Raw genomic sequence first — 26406 nt, forward strand, 5'->3', positions numbered from 1 at the left:
AGGCAGGAATATCCAGGCTGGTTTGAAAGCTCATTCTGGTTGCCTAGCAAACCTCCTGTCGTAGGAGCCTGGCAGCCCGGCCTCTACAGAGCCCGAGCACCCAGCACACACCCTCCTCCTCCCAGGATGAGGTCCAAACACAAATGCTATTTTAATAACAGAATACTTTCTTCTCTTCCGTAATCAACCCATGTACATATTTAACACAGAGCATTATAAAATTAAAAATGGGGGAGAAGTAGTTGAATATTTCTAGATCAATATAATTTCCTGACCAATTTCTGTAGAATATCAGCACAACACAAATAAGTAGGATGCTTTTTTTCAAGATAGATGGCACAGCTAAATTTTCCAAAAATTTAAATGATATCCATAGAGTATATATGTAAAACTAAGGCAACTACTAGATACCAATAGCAGCAACAGCCTTTGCAAACTCTCTGTCATCTATGCAACATTAAACATCCATCATTTTCCAAAGTTCTGTCATGATTGTAACTCCTCGGTCGTTTTTAGGAAAAAACAAGCTCTAGAATAACATCCTTGAAAGCAACCCTGGGTCAGCATGGCCACCAGTATGTATCATAAAGCAGATACAAGTCTCTACATTCATAGAGACATAATATAGTCCTGTCTTGCAGCTATACTACTAGAATGTATAAAATGTAAAAGTTTTTTTTTTTTTTGACAATTCTACTTTTCCAGCACAGAGGGCTAATGTTTTCAAACATAAATGACATGACGCTCTTTCTCTTTCCCTGTCTCTCCTTCTATCTCTCTCACTCCCTCTACCTCTGTCTCTCTCGTGCAATTTCAAGAAAGCTCTGGGAAGCAACATGGTAATGGAGAAATACTTATCTGAGAGTTAGGGCACTTGAATCTAGGTTCTGCTCAGACACTACCCAGTTGCATAGCTTTCAACAATTCATTTTACTTTTCTGCGCCTCAATTTCCTCATCTGTAAGAGTACAGGATTGGCCAGGGTAATTTTAGGGTCTCTTCTGATTGCAACGTTTTATGTCCTGTCTGTAAAATTAAAGAGAATCCAAGAGCCACTATGAGTTAGAAAAATAAGAGTAAATATCTGAATAATGTCAAATTTTGATTTTTTTTGAATGCAGAAAGTATCTGTGGCAGGAATCTCATCTCCTCTGCTCCACACCTGCTAGGCTCCAGGCTAGGCTGTGCATGTTGGACAAGCTAGCGAGCTAGGACTAAGAGGAGGTTTTGGTTTTTGCTGAAGGGGAAAGAAGACGACTCCAGGAAGAGAATGAAATAGATGGTGTCTCCATAAGTATGCCTCTAAGAAAGAGGTGTCAATCTACGGACAGGGATGGTCTAGGCAGGGGCTAACAGAGGGTGAGTCCCTGCTGCTTCTGCGTCCACTTGCTGAGGTGGGGAGGGGAGCGCATTCTCACTCTTTACGGACAGAAGCCCTGGGGAAGTGGACCGCCCCCACACTGCTGGGCTTTGGCAGACTTAGGAGAGCTGGAGGACAGCACCCTGGCTCCTCTAGTGAAAGGCACGTTTGACTATCATAGTAATAATCTCCTTTATTACATTTTATAACTTATAGCATCTTACAGTCTTTGTTGCATTACACCTTTGAATAATGTGACTCTTGTAACTGACTGTATTTTTCTCTATGCTTTGACTGCTAGAAAGTTCATAGACCAAACTGCAGCCTGGCTCTCAGGGTTACTGTGCACTGTGTGCTTTTGTACAGGTTTGCACTGCATATCTCCAGGGGGTGCTGTGTTCCCTTTTGAGTAGGTGTCAGCGCCATTTAATCAAGGCAGAAGTAGTCCTTTAGTCACCCTTATTATTCTTTCCCCCTATCTCCAATGGGTCATCCAGACCTTTCCACTGCATGACACAAACATTTCTTAACCACATCCTATTCTCCTCAACCCACTGCAGCTGCCACAATTCACATCCTCACCATATTCCACAGTTGCAACAGCTTCCTAGCAGCTCCAGATATGTATAAAACAGCAGAAGGTTTTCTCCTCTCCTGGAGGGCTCAAGAATTATGGGAAGAATTTTCACTGTTGCTCCCTATCACACACTGACAGGACAAAACCTAAGATCTGTATCGGGGCTTACAAGGTCTTCCTAATCTGGCCCTGCCCACCTCTCCAGTTACCTCCTATAATCCCCAGCTCTGTTCTCCATTCACGGATGTGCTTGTAGTTCCTCAGACATACACCATGCCATGCCTCCTTGCCAGTTCAAATATTGTTCCATGTGCTCCAAGTGCATTTCTCCTCGAGAAAAGCTCCTACCCTCTCCCCTATGACACTGCACATTCTGGAGGCAGGGTCTGTGTCCGACTGATCTTTGTTTTCCTGGTACCTAGCAAGACGGGGGTAAGGGATTAAGAGATACAAGCTACTATGTATAAGATAAATAAACTACAAGGATATATAGCACAACACAGGAAATACAGCCAATATTTTATAATAACTACAAAAGGGACTATAAACTTTAAAAATTGTGAAACTATTTTGAACCCCTGAAACTTATATGATATTTTACATCAACTATACCTCAACAAACAAAATCTCAGAAGTTTTTAGACCTTTTTAAAATGTCTTAAATAAATAAACAAACAAATAAATAAAATGTCTTGGGGTTCTGAGGCATCAAAGTTGGGAAACTGTCACACTGAGCTTTCAGGGTACCAACTCCCTATCTATAATTGTAACCCAAACTCAGCAGGCAGAGGGTTATAATCACATATTGCACCCCTAAGTTCATGGAGAACTCTTACTTATCCTTAAGACCGTTCCCACCTCCTTTTCCTCTGAGTATACTGGAGACAGAATTAAACTGACCAAGTGATGTTAATAATAATTAAATATAGCTGCATTCAGGAGCTCTATTAGGGTTAGACTTTAATGAGCCTGAAGGTAATAAATGTTGCTCAGGGAAAGTTATGAAGCTCAAGATATTTAGGCTTTTGTCCTCACAGAACAGCCCTAAAGGATAAGAAAGAATGACATAGATCATAAGCCCTGACACCTGGGGTCTATATTAAACGTGGAGCTCCTGATATTTAGGTGATGACAATGAACTATGACTAGCAAAAAAATGCAATAAATGGAGTGGGCTTTGGGGAATGGAAAAAAATCAGTGCATTATTTCCAAGTAGGCTGGGCTTTTCAGGCCAATAGCCGTGTGATTCGAGGTTGGCATATTACTGGCTGGTGAGTCTAGGTGGCAAATCATATCTGATGTGTCACATGCTAGTAAGTCCGGGTAATGAAACTGTATTTCCTTGGATTCTCTTGCTATGTCAGCAATGTTTTCCATCCTGATGCTTCCGGTTACACGTTTGTTTAGTTACCATGGCACTGAAATGACCACAGTCTTGAAACTTTGGTGCCCTCCACAAAATTAAGTAGACTGTAAACAGAAATTCTAGCAAAGTGGTACATCTCATCATGCAATGAAATTACCAGTGCAGCTGGGAGCATATGCCATGGAAGGAAAAGGAGGATCACTCTTACTCTAAGAAAAAATCGGTTATTGGATTACTACAGCTACAAAGACTGTGTATTAGATTTTATGTGCCTAGGACGGCAATTTGCAGAATAGTTTTCAAAATCCCAGTAATATGTTGGCTACTCAACTTCAATGCATAATACTGGGGCTTTTGCAACTGACAGACTGACAGAAACAAGACTGGGGAGAAGCTGCTTGATTGCCTCGAGAGTGGCCTAAAGGAAAACCGCCCTTTAAAACAGTGGAGATGCCAGCAGGACAGACTGTCACTTTCTAAGAACTGAGCTTTATTCACCTGGCCAGAGAAGATATAATCTGAAAGAAAATTTCTCTATATCTTTTTAGAGATTCTTCAGCCCTTCACACAGAAATGGTGTGTCATACATCTTGGGACCAGCGCAGATGACCCTGTCAAGTGGTTAAGAAGGTGGGCGTGAATGCACAGGGGCAGGAGAGGAAATGCCAGCAGGCACAACCCATCCAACATTGAGCAAAATCCTGGCCTTTTTTGCTCTGAATCCCCTTTTGGCTTCTATGTTGCCAGTACATTAGGTGCATGTTTGGGGAAATATTTCTACCCTCTTAACGTCCATGTTATTATTACTAATGAATTAACTCAGAATGCTCATGGCTTTGTTCCATCCCAAACGATAACACCTAAAAGGCAATGCCAAATTAAAAATTTCTATCATTTGCAATCACGCCACAAGACTCTCTTCTGCTAAATCTAGATCCCCATGCTCTGAAAATTAAAAATGGGCAAAGATTTCCTGCAGACCTGTACAGTCCTGGAGTAAGGGTATACCCATGACAGAAGAGATTGTTTTCGATATATATCCACTGGGGAATGCTACACACCCACACAAAGCTGCCAGGTACTGCCTTTCACATGTAAAAGCTGTGATTTACTGACAGATATGTAAAATCTGATGTATTTAGTCAGCTCCTGTCAACCACATGTGTACTGAAACACAAATTACATAGAAGTGCTAATTATTCCAGCTGAGATCAGCATTAATTGAAACTTAGAATAACAATCCCCTTAAAACTTTCTTGAAAAACTTGTTGCCACATGAACTCCCGTGGTTTTCGTTTTGTGGTTTATTTTGTGTTTGTGTGTGTGTGTATGTGTGTGTGTTTAGTGTAGCCTATTGAGCTATCTGTCCTTTTCTCATGCAAGGAATTTTTCATAAGGAGAGGTTCAGGAAGCTAAGGAAAGGAGCTACATTATAGAACACACAGGTTACACTGATGTTAAGAGCCAGTATCCTCTCCAGTGGGTCTGCAGTCTGCAGGCATGTCCTCAGCTACACTCAACAGCCAGCCTCTGTATTCTAGGAGGGATGACACAGGTCAGTTAACCATCTTGTTTGTATTTAGAGCTAGGAAGCAAACTTAAAGTTCAATATTTGGGGTTTTAGATTACGTACTACGTGTGAAATTTAGCTAAAACGCCAATTTTCCCAAGTTGCCACCATGCTGTGTGTATGGCTGAGACTTTTCCCCCCCCAGATATATGCAAGGGACCTGGATACTGCAGTTCCTTTATTATATATCCATGACATGTATTGTTTTATTTACAAGATTTACTTTGTATTTTAGCACATATGTATAATTAAAAATATATGCATAGATAGGGCCAGCTAGTCCAAATATGGTGAAATTATACTATATAGATGATACTTCCAGTAAAAAGATCTTATTTCTTCTTGACAGCCTGAGCCTATTAGCTGTCTGAAATCCCTAGGTATAAAGTGATTCTTATAGGACACTTTTCCTTGGAGTTTAAAATGTAAGCCAATGGGCTTCCCTGGTGGCGCAGTGGTTGAGAGTCCGCCTGCCAATGTAGGGTATGTGGGTTCGTGCCCCGGTCCGGGAAGATCCCACATGCCGCGGAGCGGCTAGGCCCGTGAGCCATGGCCGCTGAGCCTGCGCGTCCGGAGCCTGTGCTCCGCAACAGGAGAGGCCACAACAGTGAGAGGCCCGCGTGCCGCAAAAAAAAAAAAAAAAAAAAAAAGTAGGACAACACTATGTCTCTCTATCCTATTACAAAAGCGGCCTTATATTCGCAACTAACAGAAATCAGAAAATGCCAGAAGTTAATGTACTGGAAACGGCTGTTAACCCTTTTTGGTTTTATAAACAAATATGGTATTTGTATGAACATGTAGGTCCCAAATGAATATGTAGGTAGAAAATATATAGGTCCTATGAATATGTAGGTAGAAAAGAGTTAAGAGCAACACCTATTTGACCATCCTGTCAGGCTAGAAAGTAGACAGTTGGAGTTTCCTCAGGAAATTCTTTAGAAGGATAAAGTAAGGAGCACCACCAATATGGCATATTTTCCCTTGCAGAATGGATCATCCACCTGCGGATCTTGGAGCAGAAAACCAATCTATTTTTTTCTCTAAAACTGAAGGAGTTCTTGAGGGAAGGAAACAGCCCTGTACATTATGCAGAGGTATGTCCACTTCAGATAGTATCTGATTAGGACTGGTAACAAAAAGAATTTAACAGTAACAAATTTTCCGTGTGGTTAACTGGAATTACTAAGTGGCTAAAAAATTAAACTGAAGTATAAAAACATGTTTCCCATGTGAGTTTTCCTTTGACCTTCACTCCTTCTTCATTTATTTAACCATTCTATGAGCATATGCTAGACACTAAGGATGCAAGGATGAATAGGATACAGTCCCTACCCTCCGGGTGCTCCCAGGGTAGTGAAGGAAACAGCCATTTGAACAGGTAATTATGAAACAATGTGTTAAGTGACAATGATATGCAGAGTATTATAAAAATATAGAGGTAATTCATTCAGGGCCTAGACACCTCACCTTCTGAGGAGGTGACAGAAGTTTGCCAGGTGAAGGAGGAAGAGAATTATATATTGAGGGAGAAGCAAGAGTTAAGACAGGGCTTCCCTGGTGGCGCAGTGGTTGAGAGTCCGCCTGCCGATGCAGGGGACACGGGTTCGTGTCCCGGTCCGGGAAGATCCCACATGCCACGGAGCGGCTGGGCCCGTGAGCCATGGCCACTAAGCCTGCACGTCTGGAGCCTGTGCTCCGCAACGGGAGAGGCCACAACAGTGAGAGGACTGCGTACCGCAAAAAAAAAAAAAGAGTTAAGACAGATGGCCAAAAGAAAAAAAAAAAAGCATATATATAAATGTATGTATACATGCATATATGTGAAGAGTAACTATAAGCAATTGGTGTTACTGAAGTTTAAAGCTCAAATAGTTTAAAAAATGATAAGGCTAAAGAGAGCATCGTCAGTAAAGGATCCATTTTTCCAAAATTAAAGAGCACTTGCTTTAGTCTGAAAGCCATGAGGAAACACGGAAGGATTTTAATTAGGAAAGTAGCAGCGGCCAATATATGTTTCGCCAACATCACAACAGCTGGCAGTTACGTAGAGGATAGATCTGAAGGTAAGATCTGGGCTAGAGACAGAGACATGAACAGCATTATCATAATAGGGGCAGTAGAACCTCCGAGAAGGAAATAATCTCCTAGGGATAGTGTGCAGAGCAAGAGGCCGTGGGCTGACCATGAAACCCTACAGCATACCCACATTTAAAGGCTAGGTAAAGAACTTAGGTGGATTTTATTAACAATCTTCCTTGGCCGGAGGAGATTATTCTTGATTTGGCCGGTGTGCCCACCTACTGCCTGGTTATTCCATGATTAGATGGGTGTCCAAAAAAGAAATGGTTTCATATGTGTATTTTGAAAATATTAATTTAAGATTTATTTCATCCTCAGCAAAATTGTTCCAGTATGCAATTTTAATAAAGTTGGAGTATGAAATATATATTTCTTATTAGATCACACCAAAACTACAAAGAGTTTTCTTGATGGTTAAATTACCTTACAGTGTAGAGAGAGAAAGCATAGGAAATGATTGCCTTTCCTCTGTTCCATGGTGGGTTACTTTATTCTTAGAGCCCATGCATGGTCCACGACAGAACAAGTACCTGGTAGTGTGCCCACTGTAGGTGCCAAGAACTGTTGTATCTACTCTAATATGTGTGAAGCTGGATCACTTAAATAAAAGTTGTTCTTCATGATATGGGTGATCTCACCCACTCCAATGACTTCAACCACCAGCTGCACACAGATGCGTTCCAAATCCTTGCCTTTCTTCTGAGCTCTGGAGCCTTATGAACAGTTGCCAACGAGGCCCTGTGGATGGCCTCCAGGGACCTCCCACTTCAAATGCACAAAAGTAAACTTGTTTTCTTTCTCATACACGCGTTCCTTCTCCTATAGTCACTATCTCCAAGAATGACACTAAAATTTGCTCAGTTACCCAGGTCAGCTCAGATTCTTCTTTCTCCTACACCACCTCTTGCAACCCTTCAACCGCCTAACCCTACAGAATCTAATTATTTTGATCAATGGTCTTCATCTCCTCTTTTCTACTCCTCATCCTCTGTCCTCTCCCAGCCTTTAAGTCCCTCACCCAACCAATCCTAACGCCAGGGTTTGATCATATTATTCCTTAAACGTGTAAAATGTTTTTAGTGGATTCCCATAGCCTTTTGAAAATTCTGACTTCTTAGAGGCCACAAGTCCCCCCATGATGTGGCTCCTGTCTAACTCCCCAGCTTTATGTTTCGTCTGTGGCTCTCCACCCTCAGCCTGCCCCACATGTTCACATTCAATTATACCATTGAATGTGAATTCAATTATGTTTTTTATATGCAATTCGATGGACTTGGGAATCTAAAATAGTCATTGCATTACCTCTGACACACTTGAACAAGAATTAAATAATTTCTAATTTACTCAATAATCACCTAACATAACGATACGCGTCATGTCTTTTGGCAAAAACAAAAACTAGATATATTGAGTTAAAAAGACAAATGAAAATGTTATCCCGATGTTTGAATTAAGTCTTTTTTAAAAATAAGGAGGAATTCCCTGGCGGTCCAGTGGTTAGGACTCCACGCTTTCACTGCTGAGGGCCCAGGTTCAATCTGTGGTCAGGGAACTAAGATCCCGCAAGCGCACGGTGCAGCCAAAAAAAAAAAAAAATTTAGGAAAATGCAATCTATAAAATTTCCTTTTAAAAATTACCCTCTTGTTTCACACAGTCTAATTAAAGTCTGTTTCATTATAATTTTATCTGAACTCTATATGCTGTAGTGCAAACCCTGTAAGTGAGTCATAGGATAACTATTCCCAGTTTGTAGCCAATTCTCCAGAGATGCGAAGGAAAAAAGAAACAACAGCCTTTTAAGGAAATCAAACCTGTTTCTAGAGATAAACCTCTGTCCGTTTCTATTGGAACATATTCTCAACAACCAAAAAAGAGAATACTATAAAATACAGGTCTATTGGATGAGCCATGTGGAAAATACGTCTGTAGGTTTATTTAATGTTTCTCCTATGTCAAAATCTATTATACATAAACACATTACATAAACATGTGCACCTGGACACATGTGAAATGGTAAAAATAAAAGGACATTTCTTTCTCTGCAAACATTACAACATCTGGTCGCAGTTTGGAATTATATTTTGGCTACTCTGTTAAAGAAATTTGTTTTTAAAAGTAAAAAAAGAAGAGAACTTGGAGTTTCTAGGAACCTTATAAAACATGAAATCTGTATTGCAAAGCATTTGTATAGAAAGCTGAATGGGAAAGATTGTAAAAAGTAGGGCCACGCAGCAGGCACTGTTCAATTAACCCCTCTCTGCCTAACTCTACAATTTGATGGGAAAACTATCACTTCAGTTTTTACTTCTCTCTAACTCTGCTCATTCTCTGATTTTGAAAAGTGAAAGAATATGAAGTTTTAGTATTTGGAGGCTTGATATTTAGCTATTTTTCCAAATATTTTGCAACTGTTTTATTCTCCTTACATTATACCAAAATATGCCTGCCACTAGTCTTTTTGTCAGTGTCTTGGACTGACCTAGAAAAATGACTCCTGGCATAATCAAATTCTTCTTTTAAAGTAAAGCACAAGGGATTGATGTTTATCCAGTAACACAAATCCATTTTTACAGATTGAAATATTTTTAGTGTTGCTACCTGGAAGTCATATACAATAAGAAATACACATATACATGTATGTACATATATCTACATAGTATAAAACCAGGTTTTATTTTTGACTAAATTCTTTCCTACTTCTCTTATCCAAACAACAAAGCTATAGCTGAAGAATTCAAAAATTAAAAACTTGATTCCCAGATATTGTCATAACACCCTAATGCCATTATTCAGTCAGAGAATTGCAATGGTTGAATTCTATGAATCTGAGGGGGGAGGGGCTTGTTTTTAACCAAGTTACTTTTAATCAACTGACAGGGTTTAATATGAAGAATAGGTAAAATATTTGTACTAATCAATATGAAGAACACAAATAACCTAAAATAAAAGTATTCTAAAGATATGAATAGGCAATTCACAGAAGAAAAAACACATACAGCCAATAAACAAATGAAGAGATATTCAAATTACCTGGTGGTCAGAGAAATACAAATCAAGACCACAAAGAGATAACATTTTATACTTAGAAGAATGGCAAAAATGTTAAAGTCAGATCAAGTGTTGGAGAAGATGTAGAGGCACAGGGTACCTTAGGCATTGCTGGTGGAATTGTAGAATCATGCATCAATTTGAAAAAGAGTTTTTTCTCCTAAACCTGATCATTTACCAATCTACGACCCAGCAATTCCACTCCTGGGTTTATAGCTAAAAGAAACCCTTGCCCTCTTGCAGCAGGAGACATGTTCCAGTAGGATTGCTCAAAACAGCAAAAACCTGGAGCAGCCCACATGCCCCTTGACAAGAAAATGATAAGTAAACTGTGAGACGTTCACATGGTGGAATACTATACATCCAACAAAACAAATGAACAAGTTGCAGCCATATGGATATATCCTAGTGATAATATCTTAAGTGAGAAAAACAGTCTCCAAAGACTAAATACAGCAGGATACCCTTTTTATAAAGTTAAAAACAACTAAAATTAAAATATCTACTTCTTAAGAATGCATACATATCCAATAAAACTATATAAAAAGAAAGGCAAGGGGGCTTCCCTGGTGGCGCAGTGGTTAAGAGTCCGCCTGCCGATGCAGGGGATGCGGATTCGTGCCCCAGTCCAGGACGATCCCACATGTCGCGGAGCGGCTGGGCCCGTGAGCCATGGCCGCTGAGCCTGCGCGTCAGGAGCCTATGCTCCACAACGGGAGAGGCCACAACAGTGAGAGGCCTGCGTACCGCAAAAAAAAAAAAAAAAGAAAAGAAAAGAAAGGCAAGTAATGATGAATACAGAATTCAGAATGATGCTTACATCGAGTCAGGAGAGGCAGAATGATATGGTGGGAGATGGGGGTCCATAATGTTAGATGTAGGTTATTTTTTTAGTTTTTGGTTAGGAAGTTGAGGTCACATGTGCTTATGATATTATTAAAAATAGCTTAAAAATGTGCTATGAACTAAGGATTATAATTATTCCAATTCTGTGCTCCTGTTGTCCAAAGTAAAAGAAAAAAATTTAAGTAAATAAAAATTCACAGTCTGGCTCAAACACTTTGGAAGGCATTATTTTTTAGAACAAATAATGACCTTATTTGTTTGTTTTTCTGTTCTTTTGAAGGACATTTTTACATTAATATTTTTCATTATGTAAAGAATACTTCCATATATCAAAGTAAAACATATAAAATATCAACATATTTAGCACTAAGTCCAATGGATTTAATCCTTCCCTAACAACTCTGATTTTGCTATAAGAGTAACTATTGATTCTTTGTCTTTCTCTTTCTCCTTCCAATATCCTAAAAAACACTTTCCCGGACCATCTTTTCCCTCAAGTAGATGCCATCTTTAGTCTTTCTGTTTTCTCACCAGTCACATCCTATTTGCTATCTTTCTTTCACTGCCAAACTTTAAATATAATTGTCTATACTTGTATCTCCACTTGCCCTCCTCTAATTCCCATTCATTTCCCAGCCACTACTATGTAGCTTTCAGCCCTACCGTTCTATTAAGAAACGATCACCCAAATCCTCCTGTGTGTCAATGTATGGTCTTATCATCCTTTTCCTTGAACCATGAAATATTTGTCACTGATAACCCGTTCCTTAAAATACTCTTCTTTCTTAACTTATCAGAAATGCTTATGCTCTTTCTATCTCTCTTGTGACCTCTTTTAACTTCTTTCATTGGCTCCTTTTTCTCTGTCCATACTTTATAAATTGGTCTTCCCGAAGATTCTGTCCTCTGGTCTCTTTGCTTCTTGCTTCATGTATCTCAGCTGTTTCCCCAGATACTCTCTAGTACTGGTAACTCTCCTGAGCCCAGACCCATGCTCTTAACGCTTCATTACATAGCTCCTTCTGGATGTCCAAATTCAGTTTATTTAGAATTAAATTTATTTTCTTTTCCCCGTAATTGCTCCTCAGCCTCCTGTGTAATCTTTCAATAAATGCTATATCCATCCCTTTGTCTTCCAAGATAAAACCTCCAAACTATAGTCCATTCTTCCCCTGTTCTTGCCATCCACATCTATATCTTTCTAATTTGTTTGTATATCTTTCTTTTTAAGCCCCAGTGCCCTTAGCCTAATCTAGAGTCTCATTATTTGTCATTGGGAGTATTATAACCACCTCCTAATTGTTCTCCATCCTCCAAGCTCCACACTTCAGTCCATCTCCATATTACTGTCAGTCATCTTTCTAAGCATGCACCAGATTGTGCCAGTCCCCTGTTTGAAAATGTTTAATGAGAATTTGAGAGAAAGAGTTTCTAACAGATAAGATGATGCATTTGAAAGGAAGAAAACAGTGGCTTTTAATCCCTGGTTTTTCTCAATTTCTCAGTTAATAAACTCAAGAGAGTCTAAAATTTGGTATCTTTTAACTCTTTCCATGATGGTGAGGGGGCAAGATCTTCATTATAGCCTTTCTCACAAAGAGTTTTCCTTTGAGTCTGACACAAAGACTTCATGCAAATTGTAGAAAACAAGTGTACAGTTTCGAATGTCATCATAGGAACATGCCAATGAGCTTTTATGCATGCACGAAGAACAAAACAAAACAAAACAAAAAAGACCCAAACGTCAAAGAGGGTCATTTTGAGTAGTATCTGACGGAATTCTGTTTTATACATAATTCACTGAGATTTATCCAGTACTCATAAAAGAGATCATTATAGCACCAGAACTGAACAGTTTCTCAGAAGATACTAGTCTCTACAGCTGCTTGCCGTTCATTGATCACGCCATGCTCTTGCATGCTCTTGTGTCCGTGTTGAATGTGTTCCTAGGCCTGGAATGAATTGTCCAGTTCAGGGTCCAGTTTGAATGGTGATTCCTCGGTATTGCTTCTTGATGCTACTATGCAGAATTAATTTATTCATGATTTTTGTTCCATAATCCATTATATATTCATCTCCTTAAAACCTTGTCACCTTCTTAATAGTTATAAGTCTGCCTCGTCCGTGGAAGTTTAACTTTCTTAAGAGCGAAGACAATGTCTCATTTACCCCAGAATCTAGCATATTTGTGGTATAACAAGAAATATATTTGGTCTTTGTCCCTAGTACCTGACACAAAACTCCTAAACCCTTGGGATTTCCTGAGTGATAGGAGTGTCTTTTATTATTCACAGAGAGGCTTTTTGAGCACACCTGAGTTTATCTAATGAGGTGATTGAGAATGGGACCCCTAGATAGCCTCAGGATGAGGCTGGTCACCAGAAAGACCAAGTGATTAGGGGCTGGAAGTCTCAGCCCCACCCATTGACCTCTGGGAAGGGAAGGGGGTGCTGCAGATTAAGCTCTATAAAAACTCTTGAACAACAAGATTTGATGAACTTCAAGGTTGGTGGACACATCCCTTGCTGGAAAGGTGGTGTACCCTAGTTCCACAGGGACAGAATTTTCCGCACTCAGGACTCTTCTTGACCTTGCCCTGTGTACCTCTTCATCTGGCTGTTCATCTGTATCCTTTACAATATCTTTAATAATAAACTGGTAAGTGTAATTAAATGTTGCTGCGAGTTCTGTGAGCTACTCTAGCAAGTTAATAGAAGCAAGGAGAGGGTCTTGGGAGTCCCCAGTTTATAACCAGTAAGTCAGAAGCACAGGTAACAATTTAGATTTGCAATTGGTGTCTGAAGAAAGGGCAGTCTTGTGGGACTGAGCCCTTAACCTGTGGGATCTGATGCTATCTCAAGTAGATAGCATCAGAATTGAGTTCAATTTGTAGGACACTCAGTGTCTGCTGAGATTGGAGAAATGCTTGGTGGTATTGGGAAAAAACACACTGGAATGGTACTTTTTACAAAGCAAGTAGTGAATACGCCTACTGAATTAAAATGAGCAGCAGAAGCCAATGCTAAAAATTAGATAGAATCCATAAATCTTGGAAGTGCAATTGATTTTACCCTGAAATAACTCCCCTAATGGTTATGGACTCAGTTTGGAAAATTACATGAAAAAAATTCTTACAGTGAAGTCGAAGCTATAAACATAAATAATAACTGTGTGTCTAGCTGGACATTTTCCTTATTAATGCTGTCTGAGATTATTTTATAAGTGCCGAATCTCAGTGTTTATTAATAGTGAACTTGGCCAACTAAAACCCTAAAGTCTTATTTTTCTGAACTACTATCTAGCTGGTATCACTCATCACCTTATAAAACTGATTTTTTAAAATAAATGCAGAACTTTTCATTTACTGGTACAGCTAGGGCTCCAAGGTAGATGTGTTCCATTAGAAGGATAAGTTACAGGGAAAGAATGATTGCCATTTCTAGAAGTCTTTATTTGAACAGCTGTCATAGGAAGAAGGAGTAAACTTGTTCTATATTTCACTGAAGGCAGAGTTTGGGTCAATGAATAGAAGTTACAAGTCGGAAGATTTCACCTATATATAAAGAAACTTTCTCTTTGAGTAATGGTGACCAACGATGAATTCTTTAGATTTTATTGAGTCCCAAGGCAAAAACTATTTTTCAAGAGGCTGGTTGCTTATCTATTGTAATGTTGTGATGTTGTAAAAAGAAGTCCTCCATCTAGGGGCCAGTTGTATCAACTGAGAGGTCTCTTTCAACTCTAAGGTTTTATGATCTCATTAATAGTTTCCATACTTTGCAGTTGTTGCCATTCTGCAATCAATCCTATTTTGCACCTAGACTTAAGCTTGTCAATTGAATTTAACCTGTTAATTCATGTCTGCCCCAAGGGAAATTTCTCTTTATAAATTAAGTCTGTGTTCTCATTGTATATAGATCTATTATAAAGAGAGAAAAAGGTCTCTGGATGGAAATGGGACCTGTAAACACAATGATTTTTAGTACATGTCTCATCTCAACTCCTAGAATTAATGACCTAAAGAGCTTTCAAATGTTAGTCAACTCTTAACCACTTCCATGATCGTGACAAGGCAAGACCTCATTATGACTTCTCAGGCAAAGAGTTTTCCTTTGATTCTGAGAGAAATTTCATGGAAACTATAGGTAAAGCATGTAGAGTTTTTAATGTTATCATAGGAACACGCCAAGACACTTTCATGAATGCACAAAGAAAATAAAACAATAAAAGAAAGAACAAAGGATCAGGCACCAGAGAACATATTGATATTTCCACTCCAGCTACTTGAAAGGTGACTAGATTCAACAGAAAAACAAGAGGTGAAGGCGGGAAAACAAAGACTGAATTCATCTCAGACATACATCTGAAGTTTATAAGAGAAAAGCAGAGAAGGACTATGTAACTGATCCATAATAATAGATAACCAAGATATTTCATGCAAGTATAACACAGGCATTTCCCAATTATCCATGATAATAGAACCAAGGATAGCAAAAAATGAACTGAAATCCATATAATTCGAAAATAAATTTGCCTCAAAATTCCATCCTCGTATCCTTTAGATTTTTCTAAAATCAAAATACTTTCTTATCTTTCCTTCATCCATGTTACAGTAAAGGGGGTACTCAGTAGTAAAGGGACTAAAGGACAGGCAATGTATAGGAAAATCCAGAATAGATCTCCTGGATATTTACTGAGGGTCTCTTATGTGCAAGAAACCATCAGATAAAAGAAATGCAAAATATACTCCCTGCCTTTAAGGAACTTAGCATTTTCTTTGGCAAAAACACACACTTATGAAACATCAAATACATTAGCAATGTATGATTAAGCACCAAATGCTTGGGCATTGACAATACATGGCATTGACAGTTTTAGAGACTAAAGTACTCATATTTTGTTTGGGGAGAGATTCATGAAAACAACTGGACTGAACTAAACTTTGAAGGATTGTTAGGAAAAAAATGGCTGGGTAAGATAAGAACGAAAGATGTGTTCTGGCGCTGTGTTCCTCTAACCTAGCTTAAAATGACCTATTGGACTGGGTTCCCCTACCTCCTCCCACACACATCCACCCACAAGCTAAGCTTTTAAACAATATTGCTTTTCTATGAAATGCTTGGAGGTAGTCAAAATCTTCTAAAGTCCTGGTCCCTAAAAGCATTCTTCTCTCTCTTTTTTTTTTTTTTGGAGGTCAGTGAAGCAGTTTCCCCTGTCTATCCTATCAATTAGCAGAAACTGGCAGTACTTAGAAACACCATTATTTCCCATAAACACATTCACAAAATTAAACAAGTAATATCTAAGCATTTGTGCTCATGAAGATTAAGTGATTTTGAGTGTTGTGAAAACGGAAATCCCCAGTGCAACACTCCTCTTTTAGATATGAGCAGAGGCATGTTCAGCAAGGTCAAAAGCAAATTAAGGGACAGAAAGAAGAACAAAGTCTCAGCACAGAAAAGGAAAAGCCAAGTTGAATGATGGCGTCTGCATTCTCCACAGCATCATTTGCCATAAGGCCAACCTATCATAAGGAGGAACTGGTTCAAAGGAAGCGTTTGGGGCTACAAAGTCAGGGTTTCTCTCCGCACCTGCAGCACCCTTTAGAGCTAAAACAGTGAAAAACAGCAACATGGGTTGATGCAAAGACAGACTCTAGATGAAAAGCAGCAACACAGAAGGAACCTGAGAACATTCAGCATTTCAGCTAGATTAATGATATGGGGGTCACTGCAGAACACAGGCTCTGGAAATGGAAAACCAAACAATGGGGGGTGGGGAATCATGTTCAGGTCATCTGTCTTCCACAAATGGGAGCGACCAGGAGCATGCTGGGAGAGACCAGGAAATGCCATTGTGCAACTGCTGAGTCATCTCATTTGTAGTTTACAGATAGCTTTTGGTATATGGATATCAACTTCTAGAAAGAGTCAGAGATAAGCACCCAGGCTGTGCTCTCTGGAAATCACATAGATATACATATAATCACAATGCCCCCAGGGACACTAATAATTAGAAGTTTGCTATCTCCTCCTGCGTACTCAGGGACAAGTTCACTCACATCCTTATGTGGCAGCCTTCCCGAGGATGGGTGTGGTCCATAATCCACCCACGTCTGCCCCATCAACCACTCTTTCCAGAAGTCTCCAAGACAAAGCTGCCTCTCTTCTAGGAGTGTTGAGGTTCCTGTGTACAAAGCTGGAGACCTGTAAAATCTTCAAGGGGTTAAACTGCAATGTCTCCAGTCCCTGCCACCCCCTCCTATGTATGAGAAGGAAGGGCCAGAGCACACCTTTCCACAGCACTGTGTCACACATTGTCACTAGGACGCTGACACAGCTAATACCCTTAGTTTCGCAGAAGACAGTTCCTACTGCTGCAACATACTCTCCCTCTACTGGAGTAAAAGGTTGTCCCCCGCCCACACCCCAGCAAGGCTGGGGAAAAGGCACCTCCATTTCCCACAGGCTCTTCCCTCTCGCACACACCCAAACATGTCACCTACTCTATGTCATGACATCCCATGGACATGTTTTTCTCTTGGGCTCACTCAGGACCAGCCCCATTGCCTCCACAAAATTAAACTGAGGGCCACGTACATGGAATAGATGGTCTCCAGGTGTGTAAGTTTCTATCCTTTGGATATTCCAACACAAGGAGCTTTACCTTTCATATTCTGCTTCTCTAAGGGCAAATTTACAATCACCAGTACTTTTTGTTGATGCCTATAGGATGTCTGAGAGTACATATGAGCAATGCGCTCACATCTCAGCACAGAGTCATTCCTCCTGGGGCCCTGCTCCGGGCCAGGCTGCTGGGTCTGTCTAAGACCCCTTCTGCAGCACCAGCGAACTGAACAGTAAACCAGAGGTTGTCATTCCTCCATGCTTCATATTCTGTAGGTATGATCCTTTATATTATGTATCAGACAAGTTAGGGACTTTTAATTATATTAAAACAAAATTATATAAACTATAATAAAAACTAAACACCAGTTTTGCAATACTTTTAATAAATTAAAACCAAAAAAAAAAGAATTCTAAGACCTAAATTTCAATGATGTGTTTCCTACAGGGAAGGCTCCTCTAGAAACTGACCCTGTGACTCTAAGAAAACAATACTACAATGATATTTATAACAATACTTTTGTATGTGGCTTTATCATGTATACAACCTATTTTCACATGTCTTTCAAAAGAGAGATATCAGAGTTTAATTATTTCTTTAAGATAAGTTTTTAAAGTTCTGATTTATCTGACTATACCATCTTGATTATTCCATGGAAAGCTGCAAACCCTGATTCCCTAGGCATTAATACCTCCTTGTCCCTTACTTTTAAGACACTGATCATCTTTATACAAAATTTTTATCTTGAAACAATCTGGAAATTTAATGGAACTGGAACATGTGGGAATTTTTTCTCTCAAAAATTTTTCTTTCAAGACATTTTTAAAAGTTACAAATCACTATCAATATTTTTAAATGTTTCAGAATGAAAGTATGTTACCTAGATTATGTGATCTTGACATTTACTTATTTTATCAGCCAAAGAGAATTATACTGACTAGCATAATAATGAGTGACATGTACATGATAAGAAAATATCTCTTTGCATATAACAGTTGGCCTGAAATTAATTCAGATACTCTTCATTTTCACTAAAAAAATATAGCCTACTCTCAGACTACTTTTAGGGATTAATTCTATAGGAATGATCAGATAAGCACACAGATATATTTTATATATACAAAAGTATTCATATGAACACTATTTGTAATGGTGAAAAATTATAAATAACTTATATGTTTAATAGGGAATGGATTATATAAATTATGGTCAATCCATACGATGTAAGTCTATGCAGTCATTAAAGAGACGATGTAAATCAGGATTCATTGACACAGAAAGATGCTTATGTTGTGTGTTTAATAAGAAAGCACATTTAGTTCCATTCTTTTTACATGGAGTTGAATGTAAGTATGACTGTAAGTTGCTGTGTGTGCAGAGAGGGGACTGAGGATTCATTCACCAAAATGTTAATAACGTGTTATTTCTGGATGGTATGATTTTTATTTTATTTTTATCCTTTTCTGTAATTGAATTTTTTTACAATGACTGTGTCATTTTTTATAATCCAAAAATAAAAGCCATTTTCAGTTCTAGCTATTTTTTTAAAGATAGGCTTTAATCCATTTGTGAGGAAGAACCATGATTTGATTCAAAATACTGCACTTCAAGATGTGGAGCTAAACTAATCCAGTGCAAGTTTACCAAGGACTATCTCCTTTTTCTCTTTGACACATTTTACACAAATGAGAGGCGTTTAAAGAATAGATGAAGAATATCAAGCACATTCCCTCTTCTCCGTCAAATTAAAATTTGTTGTATAAGTGAACAGGTAGGTCAGAATGAGTGGTTTTAATCTATGAGATAATCTCTATCCACCGTCTCTCTGGGGTTTCTAAGTAGGGTAAGGAAAACAAAGCTTAAAGGCTGTAAATCATGTCAGATCCAGAGTTTGAGTAAATAAGTTAGATTTATAAAAACATCAATTGTATTTAAATCCATGAATTCTTAATGATATTTTAAAAACATGTTGATTACATTTGTGTATGCTAGGGAACTACCTCTTTATTTAGAAAAATAATAAGGAAAGAATAAAGCATTTACCAAAAAAAAAAAAAAATCAGAAAATGCTGAATTCAGTAGTAATTCACTGCAGTACAATTTTAAGCATTAAAAAAGTAAAATCTAGCCAAAAAGCACATTAAATTGATACCATTTTGAGAGTTTTTGTTTTACTCATTTATTTATTTATTTATTTATTACATATACGTCCTGCAAATTATGGTTTGGAGAAATGAGAATTAAAGTCCGATAAAAATGCTGTATAAAGAAATGCCCTTCCAGAAAATACTGCTTTATTTTTCAAGTTAACAGAGAAAATATGACCATTCATGGGTGTTTTCTTTCATCTTTTACCTTTTTTTTAAAAAATATTTATTTATTTATTTTTGGCTGCATTGGGCCTTCGTTGCTGCATGCAGGCTTTCTCTAGTTGCAGAGAGTGGGGGCTACTCTGTTGCGGTGCGCGGGCTTCTCATTGCTGTGGCTTCTCTTGTTGTGGAGCACAGGCTCTAGGTGCGAGGGCTTCAGTAGTTGTGGCTCATGGGCTCTAGAGAGCAGGCTCAGTAGTTGTGGCATGTGGACTTAGCTGCTCCGCAGCATGTGGGATCTTCCTGGACCAGGGATCGAACCTGTGTCACCTGCGTTGGCAGGCGGATTCTTAACCACTGCGCCACCAGGGAAGTCCCTCATCTTTTATCTTCTTGATTTAAAATAGACCCTAGCTAAAAGGAACCTTAAAATTACATATTCTAAATCTTTCCTTTTATAAATAGAGAAATTGAGTCAGACAATTTTAGTTAAGGTCACAGAGTAAAGTCAAGTTAGACCAATGCCTAAAATTCAGGCCTCCTGATTTCCAGTCCAATCAATGGTCTTTTCACTGAACCTCTTGAATTGGCATCTGGTAACTACATAATATCAAATAAAAATAGGAACACATACACATATAAAGCATATATATCACTCTTCTAATTACCCTTTAAACAAATTGCTCATTAAAAAAGCATCAGATAAAGCTTCAGCATAATCAGGCTTTTCAGTAGTTGCCATTCTCACACTAAAGAATAGAAGATATACATTTACTCATTCATTCATTTATTCAACAACCTTTTAATAAGAATATGGCTTAAGTACCTAGTTACACATATGTGTATGTCATTCACCTTGAAGAGCACTGTTTTAGAAGATGCCAAGAGCTAGGCTCCTGCTTTCAAAGAGTAAGGTGACAATATAAGTGTGGAAGATGCAAACTTTTAAACAAGAAATACCAATGAGAAAGAAGCTTCTTTATCATAGCCTTTAGCTCTACCAAAACAATAATATTTGTTTGCTAAGTACAAAATAGGAAGGCATACTGTGGTCTGAAGTCACTCTTTGCTACTCTAGCTCCAGGAGCCTGGGGCCTGAGTAAGAGCCATGGTTTGACCACAGTGTGAGTACTTCTAAAGGAAGAATGCCCTTGTTTCATGCTGTGCTACCCTGCCATCCCAGTCCCCTGCTCCCTGCCCTTTACCCTCTTCTTTAATCCTGTGGCAGAATCATGTCCTGGCTCCTACTTGCCTTTGATACAGATTCTGAACCACTCATTTATCCTTATCATTCAAAACATTTATCCTTCAAGCTTCTGATAAAATTTATGAACTTCCTCAAACAATGTGTACTTGCTTTCAACTGAATGCAATTTTATCCCTTACTGAATTAAAAAGGAGAATCATTATTAATCAGTCAATTAAAAAATAATAGTCTTTATTGCATACCTACTATGTGCCTGGGAGAAATAAATATAAACATTCCATTGCAGAAAAGATCATGGGCAAAGTCATAGAGACCTGGGAGAAGAATTAACATGTCAAGTTCAGGAGAAAATGAGAACAGCCTCCCCGGAAGAAGCAAGCTGCTCAGACCAGAGACAGTGATAGGAGGCAAAGGGCCTTAAAAACCTTGAAAAGGAGTTTCTATAAGAGAAGGCCTGGACTGTGGAAACACACTCCTGGAAAGTAATTCTCCATACTTGTTCATCTCAGCTCTGAATCAAAAAATCCAGCATGTTTTTATCTTTCCATGAAAATCAATTAAGAAAGAGAAATGTATGCAGAACTTTCTCTCTCTCTCTCTCTCTCTCTCTCTCTCTCTCTCTCTCTCTCTCACACACACACACACACACACGCACATGATATCATTCCTTTTTTCTTCTGCAGATAAGGCAACATCAGATTAGGTGTCTTGCTTAGGAAGCTATAGGGGGAAAGAGAGGCATAAAAAGAATAGAGAGATTCTTTATAGATAAAGAATGAGAATTAAGAGAATGGGGGCAGTGAAGACAGAGAAGAAGGAATTTTCCTTCTCAAATAAGAAAAAGAAACAGAGGGTAAGAGAAGTTGAGGGTAATAAAAAACAGAATGGAAGACATCATAATGGGATCCTTAATTGAATTTGTGTCTACTCTCAGTCCTGCGCCTGCAGCTGAAGGAAACCCTTGGTAACTCACTCAACATGAAGCTACATGGTCATTTTGGCACAGAAGAAGCAGACAGCGATGAGCTTTCTCTCCCAGATTGCAGCTCTGCCTCAGGATGAAATTGTTCTGACCAACATTTCCCCATCTGGCAGGCAGGCGGCCAAAAGATTGGAGACCTGAAAATGGGTCACTGCGTTTTGACTCCCTGCAGCAGGCCATACTTGTAATGTAATAGTTACACAATTCAATCTAATATCCGTCATGCTGAGCACCATCCAGTGGAAAATGTTATGTTTTTCATGAAAGAAATAAAAATAAAGGTGACTGCTATGGTAGTACCTGACTCCCAAGGCCTAAACCTTTCACAAACTTTTTCATTTTAGCTTGATCTTGACTGATGAAAATAACTTTCCACTGTTTGAAAAGCTAAAAATACACAGAGTTTAACTACTATCATTTACTTAGAAAAAGCAGCCTTATATAGCAACAACTTCTAATTTAGAAGACAAGAGTGGGGGGTTGGGAGGAGGGACTGAAATGCTCATTAGGCTTCCCCAAAGGCCCTGGCACAGAGTTTTCCTGACTATTCAGAGATCAGCGTCCTATATTTACTTACCAGGGACAATTTATTTTTCTTTTATATTTTCAAAGCACTTGAAATGATTCCTTCTCTTTGTGATGATTTCCATATGCTGTTTCCAATGAAAGGACGATGGCTTACTGAGTGAACATAAGGCCACATTCTGAAACCATTACATGCCATCTCACAGGGAGAGATCCTGAGGACTGCAGAAGCCCTTCTTATGATACTGAGATCCGGATCTCAAAAGGCATTGCAAAGAAGACAGCAGATAACCCTTCAATTTTATAAAGGTTGGTTAAATAAAATTAGAATAACCGCAAATGTGATAGCAGTAATTTTTAAAAACCCTTGAATGTTTCCTGTGTGTTAAGTAATTTGCATGCTCAATTTCTAACCCTGAGAACAATCCTTGGAGCTAGGTGCTAACACTATCCCCATTTTATAAATGAGAGAACTGAAGCCCAGAGACTAATATGATTGAAAGAGTCAGAGTTTACTTGCTCTAAACAGAGCTCAACATAAATATAGGCAAATAATTCTTCATGCCTTGAGGTATTTTCCTTTTAAAAATCTGTACTCAGAAGAAATCAGCACAACACTGTAAATCAACTATACTCCAATAAAAAAAAAATCTGTACTATTTTTAAGCGGGACAATCATTTTATTTGGCCTTGTAAAATGTATAACTTAAGGGTTTACTGCCTCAAGCTGATTAAACTGCATAACAAAGAAATCTTGATTTGTAATAAATACTTACAAACATTTTGTGAAATGTTGCATTTTATCAACAATGAAAAATTGCCCTGGGTAAAAGAATCATCACAAATAGTTTATTTAGCTTTTGTGCTCTTAACTTTCATTTGATATCTGGAGTACAAGAGATCGGATTACCACTTTTCTTAATTTCTGAAGAAAATAAATTTGTGTAGAAGACAGTTACTTCCTCCTCTAATTAAAATAATAATAACAACGACAGACTCCTTTACTGCATGATTACTCTGTGTCAAGTATTATCTTTTTTTTTTTTTTTTTTTTTTTTTTTTGCGGTACGCGGGCCTCTCACTGTTGTGGCCTCTCCCGCCGCGGAGCAACAGGCTCCGGACGCGCAGGCTCAGTGGCCATGGCTCACGGGCCCAGCCGCTCCGCGGCACGCGGGATCCTCCCACACCGGGGCACGAACCCGTGTCCCCTGCATCGGCAGGCGGACTCTCAACCACTGCGCCACCAGGGAAGCCCAAGTATTATCTTAATATACAATCTTTTAAAAGTATCACAAGACATATTATTAACTGATTCCTTGGATCTCAGATTCCTCACCTGTAAAACTGGTGACATTTTTAATCTACAAAAACAGCAATTCCATTACACAGTATGCTATTTTACAGATAAGGAAACTGAGGCTCAGAAAAATGTGTTTAAACCTACACGGTAAGTGGTAGCCAGCATTAAAATGCTCGTATCCTTTCAATGGGTCAGTTTCCAAATAATATCTAAATAAGATCATCTTTTTTTTGAAGGAGAAATGAAATTAAGACAAACTAGAAAATATAATAAAATTCTTTGCTCTAGGTCTGACACTGAAGTCAAAATAAACAGGATCTATGTATCAAATTCTATTTGACACTCCTTAAATTCTTCTTCTCTCACTGGGATAATCAATGTCAGAGGAAGAGGAAAGGTTAATAGAATTTTTAACCAAACATCTACATAAGAAGTGGTAGTAATAATTCATTTAAATAAAGTGTTCTAAAGACCGGCCAGTAGGCTGTTACATTATGAAAAACTGAAATGGATGAAGAGGAACTATGAAGAAAACAGCTCAAAGTCATTCTCTAGGACCAGTATGTTAATCATCTAATGATGGGAACATAACGTCATGGTCAGGGTTCCCGGGAGAGAGTTTTTCATATTTATCACTGTGAAAGACTGGACTTCTTATAGTAATTTCTCATGGAAATGTGTGCCAGCTACACTGGCGTCTTCACAGTTCCTTGAATGTGCCAAGCATGCTTCTGTCCCAGGGCTCTTGTACTTGTACTGCCCTATGCCTGGAAGGCTTCCCCCACTATCTGCCAAGCCAACTGGAACTCCCATGGACTTTTATTTTCAACTAAAAAATGAGAAGGAGCTCTAACTAATGTTTAATCTACTTTCATATATGGATTGACACCAGTACCCTGGTCCAGTCTGGTCCAGATAGTTATGAGTTTCATGTAGTACTTGAGGTGATGCCACCGAACAGGGGACAGGGGCTCCTAACACGGCAGAGGGGAAAGAGGCTTCCTCATATGTTCATTGTCTTGCAATATATTATGTTTTACGGTGCTTGATTAAATGAATTTCCATGTTATTATCTAGTTTTAACCCTCACAAAATGACACAAGTTTAAAATATTCCTGAAAGGCAGCTATTGATTAAAGATAACATCTACATTTCAGGCACAAGAGAAAAAGATATATATTCCTTCAGAAACTCTTCATCAGCCATGTAGCGAGATTAAACACCATTACTGTTTAATCATATGTGACAGGTAGGTAAAGTATTCAAAATTACCAAGAACACTATTTGGAATACGGATTTATATCCACTGTTGTCAGAGAGGAACTTTGCCTTATTGTGCTCTATGATATCAGCTAGTGTTAGTATGAAGTAGTCAGGACTAAGATATTTCATAACCAAGCATCCAGAGCATGAAAAACTTCCAGATTTGTTTTTTTTTTAACAGTGGTTGAAGTCAGGCAATACTCGATTTAAAACATTACAGAATTAAACCAAATGATAATGTTTAGAAAGCTTCTCATGGATGCATTTTAAAATGGTTAAAATAATACAATATGGCAACAAACCGAGATAGATTTTTTATCAGCAAATATTGTTGAAGATGTAAAGAAAAACCAGGAAATTGGTAGAAATAATATTAGACCAACCTACAAGTTGGAGGAGTTTTGCTGTAAAGTTAAATAAAAGAACATATGTTTCTGGTATATCCCAGCCTATAGTATTTTCTTGATTCTATTTCAATACTGAAATAGATGAAGAACTACTCCTTTGGAGAGCCGATACAGAAAAATACTGGAGATAAGTTCTCAAAATAAACGAATTCTTTAATTTTTTTAAAAAATCAATGTTTTATGGGAAAAATGTAAATAAAACCACTGATGAAGTAGCTGCCTTAACAAGGATTAACAAAGAAAAGATTCTAGGGTAGGTTATGAAGTGCCACACATAAAATCCATTCAGTACATTATTTGTAGGCAAGTTAAGTTGAAGAGAGAAGCAAAATAAATGGAAGACAAAAGTGCTGCAGGATGTCATCAATATGGTTAATTGAATAAAAACTCACATTTAATAAATACTGGAATCTATAAAGCATGTTGCAGTGATATCGGGAGTACAGGGGGTCGTTCAGAGCATGCACTTTGGTGTCCAACTGGCCTCTGTCCTAGGCCTGCCTGGACCTGCTCTACAACCTTAGTTATTCACCTAACTCCTCTAAGACTCAGTTTTCCCGTCTGTGAAAAAAAAGGGTAGTTAAGCCTACTGTGAATGATATAATACATAAAGCACTTAATTGTACAGAGATTTTTTTTTAATGTTATAGTTATTTTGATGATATGATGGGGAGACTTTGAAGTATTTTTAGAAGTGGTATAACAGGTGATTTAGAACAATCTCTCTGGCAGCTCTCTGTATCATGAACCTGAGGACTGTGAAACCCAAAGCAGGGAGACAGTTAAAAGGCCAAGGTAGTTATCGAAGAGACAGCTAGTGAAGGCCTGAGCTGAAGGAGTGGGAGTAGACACACCGAGCAGGAAGTGAGTGAGCTACTGAGAAGGTAAATTCAGTACCGCCAGTTTCCACCTCAGTGAGTTGATTTCATACCCCT

General features: G+C 38.5%; 1 protein-coding gene and 1 long non-coding RNA gene across 7 annotated transcripts in view; one reads left to right on the top strand and one right to left on the bottom strand.

Moving 5' to 3' along the window:
* The window catches only part of LOC116753884, a 289521-nt gene that overhangs the window by 258817 nt on the left and 4298 nt on the right, over positions 1–26406 (top strand). For 3 of the 5 annotated variants that reach the window (XR_004349903.1, XR_004349904.1, XR_004349906.1), the window contains 3 exons: positions 5865–5971; positions 21929–22160; positions 22646–22810. This is a non-coding gene — a long non-coding RNA (uncharacterized LOC116753884). The remainder of the gene's footprint in view (positions 1–5864; positions 5972–21928; positions 22161–22645; positions 22811–26406) is intronic. The other 2 variants (XR_004349905.1, XR_004349907.1) reach the window with 2 other exon arrangements.
* Positions 1–26406, bottom strand: part of SYNPO2 (synaptopodin 2) — a 178683-nt gene that overhangs the window by 143755 nt on the left and 8522 nt on the right. The gene's annotated exons all lie outside the window — the stretch shown is intronic.

Source organism: Phocoena sinus, chromosome 5 (genome assembly GCF_008692025.1).
Source record: "Phocoena sinus isolate mPhoSin1 chromosome 5, mPhoSin1.pri, whole genome shotgun sequence".
NCBI classification, from domain to species: domain Eukaryota; kingdom Metazoa; phylum Chordata; class Mammalia; order Artiodactyla; family Phocoenidae; genus Phocoena; species Phocoena sinus.